At 33.3% G+C, this 19,606-nt stretch overlaps 1 protein-coding gene across 2 annotated transcripts in view; it reads right to left on the bottom strand.

Moving 5' to 3' along the window:
• The window catches only part of SNF4Agamma (SNF4/AMP-activated protein kinase gamma subunit), a 1,283,477-nt gene that overhangs the window by 1,156,552 nt on the left and 107,319 nt on the right, over nucleotides 1-19,606 (bottom strand). The window lies entirely within an intron of this gene.

Below are 19,606 nucleotides of genomic sequence, written 5' to 3'. Positions count from 1 at the left end.
CTCTCCTCTCTCTCTCTCTCCTCTCTCACTCTCTCTCTCTCACACACACACATTTATTTATTATTTATTTTAGACTAGTAGTCTTTTTTTTAATACTACTGCTAACTGGAAAACATAAATTCGACAGACAGGAACCAAATTTTATGTTTCCGCCGGAAAAAATAAGGAACCCGTAAATGCAGAAAAATTTAACTGGAATTTTTTTAAAGATTATATGATGATATTCATCGATACCTGAAAGTTCATGTATACAATTGTGCTGAAATAACAGCCAATACAAATGTTGATCGACAGTAAATTACATTAAATAATCTATTCAAGTTAGATTTGTATCACTGTTACATAACTTAAAAAAATAAAAAATAAATCTATTTGTTCGCCTTATATCGTCACAGATCTATGTAAAGCACCGGAGGTATTAAGGGACAACAGTTAGAATCGGTGTCTCTTAGAGTAATGATGTTTCTCTAGAAGCAATCCATCATTATAGAGAAAATATTATACTCACATTATCGACATTCGATTTAGAATACAGATATGCGCGTAAAATCTATTTAATGAAAAAGATAACGAAGATAGAATTGCTTCACTTCTCACTTTCTGCAGCGAGTAAGCTGACCCGGAGAGCTTGCTACCTTGAAAATCGCTATGATTCTTCGGGAGTAACTTGTAGCTTATGTCAGACCATCTACACTATACTAAACATAATTTTTTTTTTTTTTTTTAAAGGAGAGATGACTAATAAAAACTTAAATGTATAATTAACCGTATAACTGTACAAATTGATAGTTAATTATATAACTTAATTTTAGCGAATATTCAATAAAAGGTAACATTTTTCTTATATATTTATTTACTGACATTGTACAATATATGTTATGATTTTACCGACATAAATTAAGCAAAATTGATTGGAGAAAAAATTAATTTCAATGGAAGAACATTACAAGGTTTACAATCATAGTATATTAAAAAAAAAACAGGACCAACAATTTATAGAAAAAAAGTTTATATAAGAGGCTCGGCAGATAAATTTTGCACATATATGCGTAACATGGGAATGAAAAGAGATACTGGAATGAAATAAACAATGAATTTAAGTACAAGCTAAAAAAGGAGTATTTATTTTTCAATATAATCCCCGTATACACCGTACACTTTTCGCAACGCGTGACAAGTTTTTGCATTCAATCACTGAAACCTTCTGGTGGTATTTCTCTGAACCAAATGGCCATAGTTTCCTTCACCTCATCGTCAGTGGTGTAATGATTACCTCTGAGATCCCTCTTGAGATGAGGGAAAAAGTGAAAGCCGTACGGAGCCAAATCCAGCGAGTATGGCGGATGCGGATTAGGCTCAAACTTCAGCCTGAGGAGAGCCATCAGAGAGTTTGTGAGGTACCCACTGTGCACAGATTTTACGGTAATCCAATTGCTCGATAATGTGGCCTATTCGTTCTTTAGATATGCCTAACTGAACAGCGATGCGTTCCTGGGCTATTCGCCTGTCACTTTGAAGCAAATCGTCCACTTCCTTTCGATGTTTCTCGTCAGTCACAGAAACTGGTCGTCCGCTGTGAGGTGGTCTTCGATTGTCTATTTACCAGCTTCACATTCGAGAAATTTAAACGCCCACTTATTCATAGTACTCCAATTAACAGTTTTAATACCGTAAACCGCTTGCAAACGATAAAAATATTCGTAGGATTCACATTTTCTCCTGTTAAAAATTCGATCACTGCACGCTGTTTTAACCGTGTTGAAAAATTGGCCGTAATCGACTCCTTTTTAACTGATACTGAAAACTAACAGGTAAACGGATTTCAACGCATTATCGCAAGTTTGTAGAGAGGGATTTTAGCTACCATATGCTGCCACGCCCAACGCGATAGTACCTCTTGTCTCCCGTGTAGCAGGCTAGTGTGCAAAATTTATCAGCCGAGCCTCGTATATTCTTTTTTAAGCTAATAATAATAATAATATTACTCGACAGATTGCGCAAAATCAAAGCTTTAACGAGTTTTCCTAATCCGAAATTTGTTAATATTACAGTTTAATATTACCGAAAGCCAATATCTATATCCTGTCACATCTGCACTTAAACGGATTTACTTCACAAAGACTTTGTCACTACGTACTACCTTTAACAACATCAAAAAACTACACCAAGAAATTTAGCAGCAAATACACGGTTTTGATTCAATTAAAAACACACAGTTTTTATCGATTAAAAATTTGTAATCGCATACAAACGTGAAGGAGACATAATCGATCGGGGTTACGTTATAACGACTGACGTTAATACCCATACCAAGCAGGACATGATTAATTTGTAATTACAATATCTTTATAACTACCAAAAGAAAAAAGGAGCAAAGAGTTGTATAATTTTCTCGAATTTGCTCTGGACAGATAAAAATGTTAAGTGTAAAATTATGGTTCCGATTTTGACTCCTTGATCAAATGATGTCTTTATCTTAAAAATTGTTCAATATTAAAAGTGTGAGTAAAACTAGAAAAAAAAAATCATAGTAAAGTATTTTGGGTCCTCGACGACCCCTTCGACCAAACGAGGTTTTTATCTTCAAAACTGATAAAGTATAATTAAAAAAAAATAAAAAATATATATATATATTTATATAGATATAAAATTTTTAGTAAAAAAATGGGTCCTATTTGACCAATCTTGACAACAAACTCATATAAAATTTTTAACAGTCATAACTTGAAAAATATATTGGTACCTAGGCCACCCTTGATGGGTTCAAAATCAGGTAAAAGCTGGGATTTTATAGTTAAATATTTAAATCAAATTTCAACTTTTTACTAAAAGGTTTTCAAAATGTCAAGCAAAAACTATTTTAAAATAAAGTTGAATATTCCTCCACCCCTAAATCGGATCGACTTAAAACTTTGGAATTTTAAATAACTTAATACTTGCTTTCATCGTATACAAGCTCAATTTCCTACACTAGACCAAAGCAAAAAATTACGAGTATATAAGTAAGTACCTTCTTTTTTTAAGTAGATTTCATAAGAAAGCTACCTATCGTAATGGGTACCATGACTCGACTTCCGGAAAATTTCGACAAAAATCTTCGCGTTTCGCATCTCCCAGACCCCAAAACCACCATGAAAAAAAAGTTTATAAATACATTTATGTATATGCATATATTTCACTTTCTTGTGGACACGATAACTGCCGTAATTTTGCGCCTATCACTTTCAAATTGATATATAAAATATAACGACCCAAAATTTCGATCGAGTTCGTCAATGGGCAAAATCGGACCACGGAGGTGGAAACGGGGGGCTTTTTCTAAAAAAAACAAAGTATCGGTTTAACTTTTTTATTAAGTAAAATATCGAATACGTTTAAAGTTCCTACTATTCTTTGGATAAAAGCCTAAAACTTATCTACGTAAAGTTTTTTGATATCACCAACCATTGACCCAGGGGATGGAAAAATGGGGTTTCAAAGTAAAACAAATCATACATGGCTTAATAGGCACAGTATCGAATCGGTTTAAAGTGGTCATTAGTTATCTAAACATTACCTAAAACTTTTATCTGAAATAATTTTTGATTAACGGCAAGCGATGGCCAAAATGTTGCTGGAATTATAAGAAGGTGGGGCTTGTCGTATGCTAAACATGTGAGACTTTTTTCACATGCAATTCTCGTGTTGAGTAAATATGAAGTTTTTCTTAACTTTAAGGGGAAATCTTTTTTATCCCGTACTTCCACGCATCGGTGAAATCTATTTTTTAAAATTTTGTTCGAATTTAAATGCCAAGGAGATTTTTTTACCCATTTTTGAAGACGTTTTGCGAACCAGCTGACGGGAGATATTAATTAAAATAGGAAGAAATACGTGTACATTCCAGATGATGTACGTACATCTTACGAAAATTTCTATACAGTTTTGTTTTATAATTTTTTTTTTTTGACTGAGAGTGGTCTTTGAAACGATGAAATTTGCAACAACCCCCGTACCCGAAATTTTAGCCGATCACTATACATCCCTTTTATAGCTATGCTGCTGCAATAACAGTAATGCTACAGCCGGGAAAGTAAAAACTTGAATAGGTATAACTTAACGGTTGACATTAAGAGTTGTGTTGCACACAATCGAAATAAAGAGGTAATTTTACGGGAAGAAATATCGAAGAGCTTTAAAGATGATGCAATCGCTTCTAAAATACAGCACGAGTACCATATTTAATTAACACAAATATGGTGATTCTAATACGAATAAATATTACAAAGCGATTAAGGACAGGGTGATGCAGAGTTACAGAGTGATTACAAATGAAATACACACTTTCGATAACTTGTTAAAAATTTATTTTTTAAGAGTTGAGATGATTACTTACTTGATTATATAGAAGAATTCTTTAAGTTTTTATTTATAAACGTTCAATGTGTGCACCGTTTGTAACACGACAGATATCAACACGGGAGTCAAATTCGTCCCTAACACGTGCAAGCGTGTCAGTCAATGTTAGCAACAGCAATTGTGATGCGTTGTTTTAAATCGTCGATATCACCAGGAAAAGGCGTTACAAAAACGTTGTCTTTTACGTAACTTCATAAAAAGTAGTCGGAGGGATTAAGTTTGGATTCCGCGGTGGTCAAGGCTTAAATACCACGTCTTCCTCACTTGCACGGCCGATCCATTAGCTGGAAAGGCGTTCATCCAGATAATGTCTGACCTGTAATTGCCAGTGAAGCGGAAGTCAATCTCGTACAAATTCGAAGTTGTCGCTATCTTTTTCGAGTTTAGCCATTATCAGTTCGCTTAACATGTCCAGATAAGTTACTCCTGTTACCGTCACTTCGTGAAAAAAAAAAACGGCCCGTACACCTTTCACGAGATACAGCGCAAAACACGTTCGCTTTATGGGAATCTCGTATACGTTGTAAACTTTCTCTTGGATTTTCTGCACCCCGTATTCTTACATTATGTCTATTAACTTTTCCAGTGATGTGAAACGTACATTCATCGCCGAAAATTAGGCGATGAGAAAAGCCACAGTCAATTTCAACACACAAAAATGTTTACGTAAGAGTTTAACTGAGTACTTACTGTAGTTTATAAAGAGTCATTTTCAAACATTTCCGCAGCAATTTCTACACAGTAATTTGCAATTCTAAAGTCGCTGATCTAGTCGATTTGTCCGGGCTACGTTGATACGCATCACGAACACGATCGATTTGTTCTTCTGAAACAGGACGTCTTCCGGCACTTTTGTTTTTACCCAGACAGCCTGTGTTTTGAAACTGTTTATTCCATTCTTAGATTGATTTTCTTGCCGGCGGTGATTTACCATATTCTGTTCTGAAATCGCTGCACGACAGTAACCGAGTTTGCTTTGGCTAATTCGGGGACACAAAAAGACTTCTCTAGTGCAGTAGCGGCCATCTTACCAGATCGGTAACACTACATATCGATCGGTGACATTAGCAGCAGAGCAGATATACCGACATAAACTTGACAAAATTCTCTGTAAAACCTTACCATTTACTGAATTCATATACACCGGTTTAATTTTTTATAAGCTATCGAAAGTGTACATTTCGTTCGTAATCATCCTGTATAATGAACCGCCATTGCTGCAACAATCGATAATAAAGTAAACGGTAAAGGGAAATTAATAATAAAAATATCTGGTAAAAGGATTGCAGTGTCGGTTTTAACTTCTCGAGTAAAAACGTTAATGTATAATAAAATAAATAAATAAACAGAATTAAATAATTCCACACGTTAACAGGAGAAAAAATTACTAACATCCTATGGATTTTTAATTCGATAACAGATTGCCTTTTGTATACGCCTGACTATAATCGGCTTACAGTATCGCATTGATTTCTAGATTATGCTTTGCATTTAATACGGGCGGTACCAGTCAAGTCAGCAATGGCACCGTGTACAAGCAACATGCACATACAAACAATATCCTATTATGTTAATAATCGAGTAATACGGTCTTTATTTTTAACTTCTACTTGTAAGCTAGCGTCAAGCTTCCCGAGTTGATTGTTGTTTTAGCGTATTCTTTAACGAATAAAAAAAAAATAGTTAAGAAAATCGTTTCCTTAAATACCACAACTTTTAATGACGATGCCATAAAACTGTTATTATCTTAAACTGCTTCGACTAACTACACATTTCGGATGGTAATATTATACTAGTACGGATTAAAAAAGTAAATACGAACATATCTCTCTTTCAATTGCACAATAATTTATTTTTTCTATTAACTACGTATAAAATATAACGTACGACGTTAACTACAATTAAATATGAAAACTCATCAGTAGTAAATTTCAAATTTAATTAAATTACGATTATTACTTAAATTATATAACAATTTTTATTTCATCTTTAATTTAAACACGACGAACAAAACTAGAACGGGTTTACCAATTATTAGCGACGTAAAAAAAAAATCATTAATATAATCGTGACATTTGAAATAATCAATTAGGAAACATACAAAAGATTTATAATGTCGTATTAAAATTAACAATAAATCATATAATTGACAAATATTATTCATTTCTTAGCCTTGGCATGTAAAATTTAATTTAATTTTCAAGCAAATTTATCGTGTATTTTATCCGGAAAGTTTAATTTCCAGTGAGTGGTTGTAACTGTCGTAAAGTATAATTTCTAAACGTATACGTATATCATCTTTAAATATTTTCCTGGAATCATTAATTATATAAAAAAGGATACCATTAACTTTATAGACTATTCTTCAAACGAACGGTTTTTTAAATAGATAAAATCAAATAGTGATTTAATAAATACATCCTGGGTTATTACCAATATTTTTTCCAAAAGGTCGATGTTTCAAACACAAAAACAGAACTGGAAATTTGAGCAAAAATAACCATTTTCAGAGTGGAACTTATAAGGAAAAAGATATTGACAAGGAGAAAGAAGTAAAACTCAGAGAGAAAGAAAACAAATGAGAAGCAGGGGACAAGAATATAAAACAAAAAATGTAGAGAGGACAGAAGTATAAATACTCCGGGGAAGACTAGTTAACAATCAGTCTAAGCGAGACGTTACGATGCGAGTCTTTTTTTTTCCTTTTTCCTATTTAGCCTCCGGTAATTACCGTTCAAATAATATTCAGAGGATGAATGAGGATGATATGTATGAGTGTAAATGAAGTGTAGTCTTCTTCATTCTCAGTTTGACCATTCCTGAGCTGTGTGGCTAATTGAAACCCAACCACCAAAGAACACCGGTACCCACGATCTAGTATTCAATTGTTAGAGAGGACAGAAGTATAAATACTCCGGGGAAGACTAGTTGACAATCAGTCTAAGTCAGCTTAAAATCAGCGAAGTCTGAAGTTCTTGAAGGAACAAGTAACAAGTGCTGAGAGAAAATACCGGATAATGTAGTTTTTCCGGATTTTCTCGGCGGGAAGTGTATCAATCAAAAGACATAAGTTCTCATTGTACAGGTTTTGCAATTTTCTACAACTTTTGTATTGAATGTACTGTCATTTCTCCACCGGTTTTCATTTTATACGCAAAAAACGAAAAAAATGTTTTTTTGCACAAAAACATCGTTTAAACAATTGTTACACCTAACTGCGAGTTTAAAAATATACGTTTTTATTTACGAAACGTACTTCAAAATATTCCGCGATCGGTTTCCGGGTAACAACTTTGTCACGAAAAAAGCCCTGTTGATCGGTCTATTAGTTACTTTTTAAACTTATAATGAAAAACGTATATATTGAAAAAACAAAATAACTTTGTTATGTAAACGAACTAAAAGAAGCGTAAGAATGTAGTAGTATTGAAAAAATTGTACTGAAAACTTTCAGTCGTAGCACCCGAACAGGGTTACCTAATAAAACTTCAGGTAACAGAAGAATTGAAAAAAACACATTTTGAGAAACGTACCAAAAATTTCGAAAATTTATTTAAGTACACAAGCAAAATTTAAAATAATAAAGCAGTCTTCGTTTTAATTTTAATTTTGTAGTTCAGTAAGTAGAGTATCAGCGCCAGGGAGAACGATTTTATTTAACAGAGATTACCGTTAAAAATGTTATATCGTCTATCCTTATTCAGCGAAAGCTTTTGAACATATAATGTCGATCAAACCGGATTATAAGTACGTGCAAATCGATTGAAAATCATGATCAACAATTTTAATAAAAAATAATTTACAAATTTTTGAAAAGCTAAATATCAATTAAATAATGGAAATAATTTATCGTATAAAAAATAACGATACATTCGCTGATCGTGTTGCTGTCTCTTGTCAAAAGAAAAAAATTGCATGTAAACTTATTCGTGAATCGCTCCACGATTCACGTAGAATGTAACAAACTTTCTGGATATGTTCTATTAGTGAAAATAAAGAAGAAATCTCATATAAACATAGGTTCGGAAACGCTTCGTTAGTGAGTTTCGACCGGCGAAAGATTTCGCCCTGATTTCTGCGCTTTCGGTAAAATTAAGCCAGATTGTAATTCTTGAATCCCGATTGCGAGAGAAATTTGGTGGTTTTATAGGCAAATGATTTTTCAGCACGACGGAGCAATTCCACAGGTTTCAATAGCAGACAAGAATTAAATGCTAACAAGTGAATTGGACGTGGCTTACCTACAGATTGGCCTCCAAGGTCGCTTGACTTAACACCTCTGGAATGATACATGTGCGGCCACTCGAAATCATTAATATATGAAGAGAAGTGTGTGTGATGCAAAAGAACAGTCGGTAAGGATTCTGACTACAGTACAACTAATACCAAACAATCCCTGTTGAAATACGGAAACCCACCGAAAAACATTTGATAATACTTTTAACAAAAATTAATATAAATAAAATAAATTATTGTAGTTTGAACTACATTTATCAACAAAACATTTATACAATTATCAGTAAAAACTAAGGAAAAAAAAATACAAAGTAGTAATAACGAAACACTACAAAATATTCTTAGCTGGGATTTTAAAACAAGAAAAACGTAGGAATTTGTCGTTGTAGGTAATCTTGAATAGAAAGCGTAAATTTAATTTCAAAGCATCCAACCCTCAACCCAACCTGCCCATCACGACCTGGTGTACGGCTCTATTACAGTCGGGTAGATAATAACAGGTGATTTTTTAGTCCTGTTACCCAATTGTTAATGTCTGGTAATTTTTTTCTAAGAAAGGGAAATTTTGTTTTGTGACACGAATTTGGTAGCTGTACTCAACCGGTAGAGATACGGCAGTGTGAGTTGATTCTCCTTGAGCTGTGTAATCGTTTGTGCCGTTTCTGGTCGTGTTACGAACAGAATGTCTTTTACCATAGAACAACGAGTTTTCATTCTTCAACAATATTTTGCTACGAAATGGTACGCGAGTGTAAAAGAATCATTTCAAATTAAATTTGTTGGTGTTCCTCCGCCAGAAAAAATGTCAATTTCTAGGCTACCAAACAGATTTCGAGAGACAGGTAGTGTTTACGACAGAAAATGTAGCGGTCGACCAACTCGCTTGACAGATTACGTTTTAGAGAATGTGAAAACAAGATTTAGTCGTATAACAAGTGTAAAACAAGACACTGCCGTATATATACTGGTTGAGCAACGCTACAAAATTCGTGTCACAAAACAAAATTTCCCTTTTTTAGAAAAAAAATTACCAAACATTAACAATTGGGTAACGACTAAAAAAATCACCTGTACTTATTTGAAGAAAGTTAACGACAGTATGAACCTTAGACAATCGACGAGGTAACCCTACCCGTGAACATAATTTAAAATCCTAAGAAACTGTTTAATACGAGTATATCTTATGGTCGAAAGGTTTTTAGTAACTTTAATAGTGCTACTGGATATCGGTCCCCTATAGCTTTTTTTTTAACAATAAAGTGTTTGCTTCACTATTAATAAACCGATTTCAGTTTCTTACGTGCACTTTTTAAAACCACCTTTTTTAAATAAATTAATTACACTGAGAGGGCTGTATTAACTACAGCCCTGAGAGGGCTGTAGTCGATTTCTACGGTCTTTTATAATTTACAACGAGATAACCCTCCTTAATTCTAGGTTCAATATTTTTTTTATTTCTATACATGTATCTTTAACTGTAATTATTATCTTCACTAATAAATTTATAAACGTCAATTTCATTTTTTGAGAAATTTAATTTCTTAGATAAAATTCCTTTCAGAATATACTTTGGCGAGCATATAATGAAGCAGAAACCATAACATCCAACAACAATAAGGCTCGATATCTAAAACCCTATTTTTAATATAAAGTCTGTTAAAAATATTCTCGCTAACGTTTTCAGTCATAAGATACATTAAACCGGTATCCCTCCTTCGAAATTTGATTCACGGTCGGGGTTATCTCTTTGATTGCTTGAAATTTTGTCATCTTTCTGAGATAGTTTTCATTAATTCGCTGTAAAAAAGAGGCGTGCAACAGTAGAGAGTCTGAATCGAAGGTCTAAAAACTTTTAATCTAAACTACCGACCAAAAATTCTTGTTTTATTGTTCGGTAAGTAGGTAATTGCCGATTAATTATTATCTGTTTGCTTTTTTTCTATTACGATTTACCTTCGTTTATATGTATATATATTTCCCTCAGCTTCTACGATGATGATTGTTTAACAGCCGAAATGTCTATCCGGGTACAGATTTAACGTGAAATTTTTTTCAAACGGTTTTGGTTGCGTAATTTGTTTTTTCAATTTACGTAATTTTATTACTATACTAATCGTATTAGCCAAATGTAATTTTTTTTAATCTGTTCATGAAAGTAATAGTAGCAATATTGAACAAGTTTTAACACATATCGAAGCGTTACTTCGAGTCGGTCAACACGACTGCAAAGAAATTACTATTTTTTGAATTTTTTCAGCGAGATACCTTATAACACCGTAAAAACTATATTGTTATATAGGATAGGAACGCAAATCACCGAATCCATCCATAAATAAAAACCTATATTCTACCTGCTGAATATAAAAACGGTGTAATAAAAAAACTTCGAACATAAAAATTAAAAAAAAAAAATTTTAATAACGTAATACTTGAAAAATGTAAATGTACTTTGTTTTGTCGAAATGTTTAGATCGATTAGAAATGTGAAAACTCTCTTCTTACCATATAACCTACCAAGTGTGAAATAACAGTTGTTTGTGAAATCGATAACCAACTTCATACTTAAATATTATGCTATATGCTTAAAGTAAAAGTAAAGGTGACTTTTATTTAATGAAAGTTTATTATTTTTCACCGTATAATTACGAAACGATTATATGCAACAACTTTAATTATTTTAATTTCGTCAGTACCGTTAAATTAATTACAACTAAAACAGATGTAAGACTCGGTATAATGATTATTTTTAATTCGATAAGATATTTACTATTAAAACCTACTCGTAACGTTTCAGCTTAGCAGTATATAAATCATAATTATATACAAACTGATCGATGAATTAATACCGTAATGAAAAACCAGATAGGTCATCGTAATTGACTTTCTCAGAGAAAATAAATTTTAATTCACAGACTAATATTAATTTAAATTCTATTTTTTTTCTGTCTTCAGTCATTTGACTGGTTTGATGCAGCTCTCCAAGAATCCCTATTTAATGCTAGTCGTTTCATTTCGGTATACCCCCTACGTCCTACTAATTCTATTTAACAATGACATACTATACCGTAGTCTACAGTAGCACTGAAAAAGAACTGGCGGGTGAAGCTCAACAAACAAACTGGTTAAAACTTTTGAGAAAACAACCGTTTTTAATACTATTTATTAATTGCACAGTGTATTTTTTATTACGATACAAAATATTTTTTCATGTTTTTTTTGTCTTCAGTCATTTGACTGGTTTGATGCAGCTCTCCAAGATTCCCTATCTAGTGCTAGTCGTTTCATTTCAGTATACCCTCTACATCCTACATCCCTAACAATTTGTTTTACATTTTCCAACGTTGCCTGCCTACACAATTTTTCCCTTCTACCTGTCCTTCCAAAATTAAAGCGACTATTCCACGATGCCTTAGTATGTGGCCTATAAGTCTGTCTCTTCTTTTAACTATATTTTTCCAAATGCTTCTTTCTTCATCTATTTGCCGCAATACCTCTTCATTTGTCACTTTATCCACCCGTCTGATTTTTAACATTCTCCTATAGCACTACATTTCAAAAGCTTCTAATCTTTTCTTCTCAAATACTCCGATCGTCTAAGTTTAACTTCCATATAAAGCGACGCACCAAACATATACTTTCAAAAAATCTTTTCCTGATATTTAAATTAATTTTGGATGTAAACAAATTATATTTCTTACTGAAGGCTCGTTTTGCTTGTGCTATTCGGCATTTTATATCGCTCCTGCTTCGTCCATCTTTAGTAATTCTACTTTCCAAATAACAAAATTCTTCTACCTCCATAATCTTTTCTCCTCCTATTTTCACATTCAGTGGTCCATCTTTGTTATTTCTACTATATTTCATTACTTTTGTTTTGTTCTTGTTTATTTTCATGCGATAGTTCTAGCGTAGGACTATGCCGTTCATTGTTTCTTCTAATTCCTTTTTACTCTCGGCTAGAATTACTATATCATCAGCAAATCGTAGCATCTTTATCTTTTCACCTTGTACTGTTACTCCGAATCTAAATTGTTCTTTAACATCAATAACTGCTAGTTCCATGTATTATATATTCTGCTTTTTTCATGTATTATATATTAATAAATATATCGCAATTAAATTAACGAAATTAATACATACTATTTAGAAGAATGTGTTTTTATTTTGATAACAGAAATGTATATACAATTTAAGAAAGTGCGAATAAATGTATTTTCAAAGTGCAACAAGGGTAAAGAAAAAACTTTAAATATGTATTTGTAATCTGCCAGGTTAGAAAATAAAAGGTAAAATAATTTACTTCAAGTTTGGTATTTTTAGGCAACAAATAAAGTATATATTTAAAGAGGATAAAGGAAGGTATATTACACTAATCAAAAGAAGTTAATTAATTATCAAAATATAACAACGTGGAAACATTTTTATTACTTTAAACGGTAGAGAGATAATAATATAGTCCAAAAATCTGTCGTTCATTATTTAAAAAAAAAATATTTATGTAAAAATAATGATGAAAAATTTGTATTTTAATTGTAAAGCGATTATGTTGTTATATCGACTAAAATACATTGCCAAACAGTTAAGGACGCTACTGTAAAAGTACCGTTATATATTTTTAATCATATATAATGTATAATTTAAATTTTAACATCGATATCTTCGAATTCAAATGAGTTAGTAAGAACGGAAGAAAAGTTTACAAATTAAAAAAAATCCCTTTCATTCCGGCATGCCGGAAGGCGGAGGTAGATTTCACCGGTGCTAAGTAGGGGATAAAAAGGATTTCCACCTTAAAGTTAAGAAAAACTTCAAATTTACTCAATTCAAGCAATATTTCGGTCATCCCTTGCCGTAAGGGTTGGTCATATCAAAAATTATTTCAGATAAAATTTTAGGTAATGTTTAGAACACTAACAACCACTTTAGACCGATTTGATACTGTACCTATTAAAGGAGGTATGATTTTTTTTGTCTTCGAAACCCCATTTTTTCCACCCCCTGGGTCAATGGTTGGTGATATCAAAAAACTTTAGGTAGATAAGTTTTAGGTCCAAAGAATAGTAGGAACTTAAAAATTCGATATTTTACTTAATAAGAAAGTTAAACCGATACTTTATTTTCGAAACCCCCCCCTCTCGTCCCCGTGGTCCGACTTTGCTCATTGTCGAAATCGAACGAGATTTTGGGTTGTTATATTTTATGTATCAATTTGAAAGTGATTGGCACAAAATTACGGTAGTTATCGTTTCCACAAGAAAGTGATATATATATAACTTTTGAACTGACGGTGATTTTGAGGTCTGGGGAAACGCGAAGATATGTCAAAGTTTTCCGGAAGTCGAATCATGGTACCCTTTACAATAGGGCTTTCTTATGAAATCTACCTAATAACAAATAAAAACAGCGATTGGATTATTGTTGATTTAGTAAAATTGAAATCTTTTTATATAAATAAGAACGAGAAAAGTACACGTGAAGTAGTTTGGTTCATGAAGTATACTCTCCATACGGCCCGTAGATGATTATAAGTACGCGTTACTCGTCAAAATAAGAATTGGCAATAATAAATGTATTATATTTGGGTGCGATTAGTTAGGTAAAGTGCCAAGTTAATTAGTTAAAGTTAGTTATCTACTCTTGAAAATCAATATTATTATAACGCAGTTAACAGCGTAGGGTATTCTGTACGTATCCGTTTTAAAGATGTTTATATTGAACAGATAATTTCTTTAGACTGACTACAAACATCCAGACTGTTAAAAAATATTTTTTCTAATAAATGAGCACGACTGAGCGTAATTTTTGGAAGTAGGATACTCGTATTTATATGCAACGTTGTTATTGTGAAGTTATAATGAGGAATAAATAGATGATAAACCCAAACGATAAACTGTTTAAAATACCATCCCCCAAACTATTTCAAATTATCTATTATGTTATTACCATACATCCCAGCTCGGCAGGAGAAGACACCCGCTTAGTGACGTTCCGGTCGCCACACCACTCCCCGTTCCCTGACCTGCTGGGCTTTAACAGAAGTCATCTATCGCCCTCTGACTTTTTACATCTCATAGTAATAAGCCTGGCCTCGTTGGGATGCCACCGATGTAAATGCCTCGGTGTAATCACCGATGTAAGACATTTACATCGGTGATTTAATAACTCAGCTTATTGCTTTCGCTGTAGGCCTCGGTCCGGACATCTTAAATGTCCTACATCGTCTCCCTCTGAACTAGCTAACCGAGCTCGGGGAAGCGCGAACCTCGCGTCTAGTTCCACTTATTATGAGCCGATTTCGTGAATGTCTCGTAATTCGAGGCAAATAAACACAACATACCACCAAACATGTTGATCGCAACAAAGAAATTTAGTTCTGGTTCCCTTAGTGAAACTCAGCTTACGCTTAAATAAACCCCTGGTTAAATTATGGACTCCGGTCTGGTCTACTAGGGAGAGGCGGACAGACCTCCTATTCCCACTCGGCTCCATCGCAGAGTCCCGCGTGGCATTCACCACAATAAACTATCGTCAAGATGCCGCTACACCTCACGCCTGCATGGCATCCCACGTCCATCAGCAGTGCACTCGCCGTTCCGCCGACAGCTTTTACAATTATTGACACCTCTAAGTAATCGTGGCTCGCTGCCTAAGCGCCTACCTTCGGTCAATCATATTGTTCAGGCGGACCCTAGCAGCCCGGGTTCTTAATCTACTAAATCCCTTCGGCCGCTTGTTATTACCATACATCTCGATTCCTCCCCGAGGGGAGAAGATCCCACCTCGTAGCGTGTCCGGTCGCTACACCACCCCCTCCGTTCCTAGCCTAGTGGCTTTAACGTGTTATTACCATACAATAAAAGTAATGTTTTTCATGTCATGTGGAATAGCCTGTGAACAAAAACAACGAGATATATTACTATACTTATAAAAGCTTTTCAGCCCATCTCTTGATTAGTTTCAACATTACTGGTCGAAAATAAAGATTATTTATTTGCATAGAGAAAAAAATGTTGAAATACAAAATATAAAGTAATAAGAGATGAATCATAATGGAAATGAAACCTATTTATCAACAGTAAGTAAGCAGTGCGGCGAGCGGAATGAGGTGGATTAGTACGGTCGGCGAAAAGGGGGAAAGAGCGGTGTCCTTCGACCGCCGATTAATTTCAAAAGTACGATAATGCATTGGATAAATTTTACATTAACCCAGTACATAAAATGTTTTTCATCGATCTGCTCGCATCAGTAGATTTCTTAAGGAAGGGAAAAGGGAATCGAATAATAAAGAAACCCTGAATATTTTTTCTTTATATCTATGAGTAATTCCTTTAAAAAAACTATAGTTACTGCAGGGTTTCTAGAAGACACAGCAGAATCCTACTCGATATTTTATTAAAATATTTTTCTGGAATAGTTTAAATAACAAAGGAAAACCGCAGATATTCAAGATAAAGACCAGTAGTAGTTGTGAAAGGATAAATCGATAAAAAAAAGAAAATGAAGACTTGTACGACAATCGTCAGAAAATTTGTCTTTAAATAAAAATAAAAAAACAAAAAACCAATACTTATCATCTATATGCTTTACTGAAACAAATTTTAACGGTGAATTACGGGTTAAAAAAGTAATGGAAAAAATTTTTCTCCATTACTGTTTTTCACCGCTTTCTTTTAATAAAGATGAAAAAAATTATCTTAAACAGAAAAGATGTATATTCACTTCTATTTTCATATCGCTATTTTCCTGAATAAAAATTAAGTCGATAGTTGCTAGTCAATCTTAAACGCCAGCGTTAGTAATATGTGACTATAAATCGAAACAATTTTTTGTTGTTTTTTTAAACAAAATCAAATCGAGATCAATGAATCTTTTTCTAGTATTGTATGTTCGTAAGGGTCGCTGATAAACTTTACAGTTTCGTACAGTAACTTTCAGTCGGAGATAAAGAGGCTGTGAAAAGTTTGCGAACGCGTAAGTCAGTATATTTTCCACTTCAAATGTTTTAGAATACGGTTTCTTTTAAAAGTTTATTAATATTAATACAGAATTTAAAAAAATATGTGTAGAGCATGTAGCAAACCATACTAAGTTCGTCCTTTAAGAGTTGTCATAAATACAACACATTTTCAACGGTGGGGGTATGCATTCGTTCAGTGCTTCTTAGCTATCGTAATTTGTTTGTTATTGGATCTGTACGAGTGAATTATATTTGTTTCGGTTGTCTTTTTTACGAAAATTATCGGCGTCGTCACAATTTTTTAATCTTTATATTTTCTGTTGTTAACAGATTTTGTTTCTTTAAATTACAATAAGTTTAATATAGGATAGTATTATAATTCCACTTCATTATCGTGAAAGGTGAAAATAGTGGGATATAAAACAAAAAGATTGGCATGGGGCGTAAACTTATCCGTAGCCAGACGAGAGAAATCGCAACCCACCGGGTTGGTCTAGTGGTGAACGTGTCTTCCCAAATCAGCTGATTTGGAAGTCGAGAGTTCCAGCGTTCAAGTCCTAGTAAAGTCAATTATTTTAACACGGATTTGAATACTAGATCGTGGATACCGGTGTTCTTTGGTGGGTTGGGTTTCAATTAACCACACATCCCTGGAACGGTCGAACTGAGACTGTACAAGACTACACTTCATTTACACTCATTCATCTTCTGAAGTATTATCTGAACAGTAATTACTGGAGGCTAAACAGGAAAAAGAAAGAAAGGTTCCGAAAATGGTTTTGTCAAGAACGCGCTTCTTACATTTAAATAGGGTACCAAAACAGATTACCGTGCAATATGAGTTCTGTTAATTACGAGGATAAAACAACAATTGATTCCTGATCTTCCCTCTAACTCGGTCATAGTCATAAGTAATGGTTCGTGCCGTAACATACACCTGAACCGCGCTCCGAATTCGAACACGCGAACAGTAGACTTGATCGATCGGCTTATACAAAATAACGTGTCAATTACTAGTACAATTTTGAAACCAGAACTGTACGGTTTAATAAAACTGTATAAGCCGCGCGTTACATTATTTAAAATCGATTCGGTTTCTGCCGAGGAAGGTCACAGCGTTTTGAATAAGCTTCCTTATTCTCCGGAATTAAATCCGAATGAAAAACTCTGGGCGGTTTTAAAACAGAATTTCGAGAAAAAAGAAATTAATATCGAATTAGACGATACTATTGTGTTAATTGAAGAATGGGCAAATTCAATTACGAATGACGAATGGAAATCGAGGTGCGACCACGTGAAAAAAATAGAAACTCTTGTCTCGGGAACCTTTATCGATAATGCATTGAAAATGTCGTTATTAACGTAAACGGCGATAGTGATGATAGCGATTTAAGTATTGGCGGTGACGATATAGCGATGATGATAATTATCAGGAAATGAAGCATTACGATTTGATTTAATAAACAGCAGTTCAGACCAGCGTTCGTACGTAGTATAGTACTCCCCGCACCACTTCTTTTGGTTCCTTCTTCCTTCTCCTACGTTAATCGCCTCTCCTTCAAACGTATTCTGGTTTGCAACAACCCCTATATATTGTTCGGTACAAAAATTCATAGGCAACAAAAAATCACTAGGTTAGATTTTTAATTAGAGAAATCGGATTCGTAACGTGTAACACATACTTGTAAGATAATTTGACGGCATGTAATTACGGCATACCGAATCGATAAGCTCAATCATGCTCTCGGAGGAGAGGTATAAAGCAGCTAGTGTATCTATAATGTTTACCTAGAACTTAACAATTAAAAAAGAGGGGACAAATAATAAATTACTATTTTATTGATACTAAAGAATACGTTTAATTTTTTTCTTTCTGTTAAACAAATCAACCCTGTTAATAAACTAAGAATTTAACTGCGCTAATTCCTAATTTTTCAAATGATTTTGATTTTGTACGTTAAATCGAACGAATGGCAAACAGAGAGAAGCAAGACAATCACTTAATTTACAGGTAATATTATTTAAACTGTAAATAAAATGAATACATCTCCAAGGAAATTGCGCTGTCTATTTTATTTTTTAAGATATCATGAGAAAGTATAGCACAACTGTTGTGTCGTATAAGAAAAAAAAAAATCTATTTTACCGAGCATTAGATTATACGGCACAGTAACTAGGTCGCCAGCGGTAAATGGGACAACCTTTAAATAAATTGTCTGCACAAAAAGAATTGTGGTGGCAGTAACACGAATTAAATTCTATGTTACACAAATATAATTGTACAACACAATAAATAATTTATAAGGTCTAATTAATTCCGGGAACAAAAAGCATTGTCATTGTCATTTTTAATCGGATTAAAAAAACAACCGAGTAAAATTCATATTAACTTGTAAATTTAAAAGGATTATTTACGGGTGTAATCAAATATCACAGATAAAATTTAAAAAAAATCTTATCAAAAATAACGTCTTCCGTACACAATCAAATATAAAACAGATTTAACGTTCTAATTTTCAATATTAAATAGATGTTATACGTCATCTGTTATCTAACGTAATTTATCTCATTAATAAAACATTTACCCAGTGCAATCGGGTTAAAGACTGCCAATATTAGATAATAATAATAAAAAATATAGCTACTTAATTACAAGACAAAAACGCGCGTACACTCTGTATCTCTTTCTCTCTCTTCCCTTTATCGTTTATTACGCTAATGATTACCAAACATACTGCTACAGTAATTCAATTCAAATAAACAGCGGAAGTAAAACACGTTATAAATAATATTTCTTATTCTACTGACCGCTCTAAATTTCTTAATTTACCGTGAATTAAACCCGATCCAACTAAGATTATATAATTTTATGATATTTCTTCTCGTCGAATCAGGTGGATTTCCGACTCTGCACATATTGTTCTCGACGATATTCGATTACATTTTAAATTTCGTTTATACCCTTGGATTTTTCCTTTAACCGATAACTAAAAGTATTCGGTAGAAATCTTGGTC

This window comes from Lycorma delicatula, chromosome 2 (assembly GCF_047948215.1).
Source record: "Lycorma delicatula isolate Av1 chromosome 2, ASM4794821v1, whole genome shotgun sequence".
In the NCBI taxonomy this organism is placed as follows: Eukaryota; Metazoa; Arthropoda; class Insecta; order Hemiptera; family Fulgoridae; genus Lycorma; species Lycorma delicatula.
This window is presented reverse-complemented; position numbering and strand designations above follow the sequence as displayed.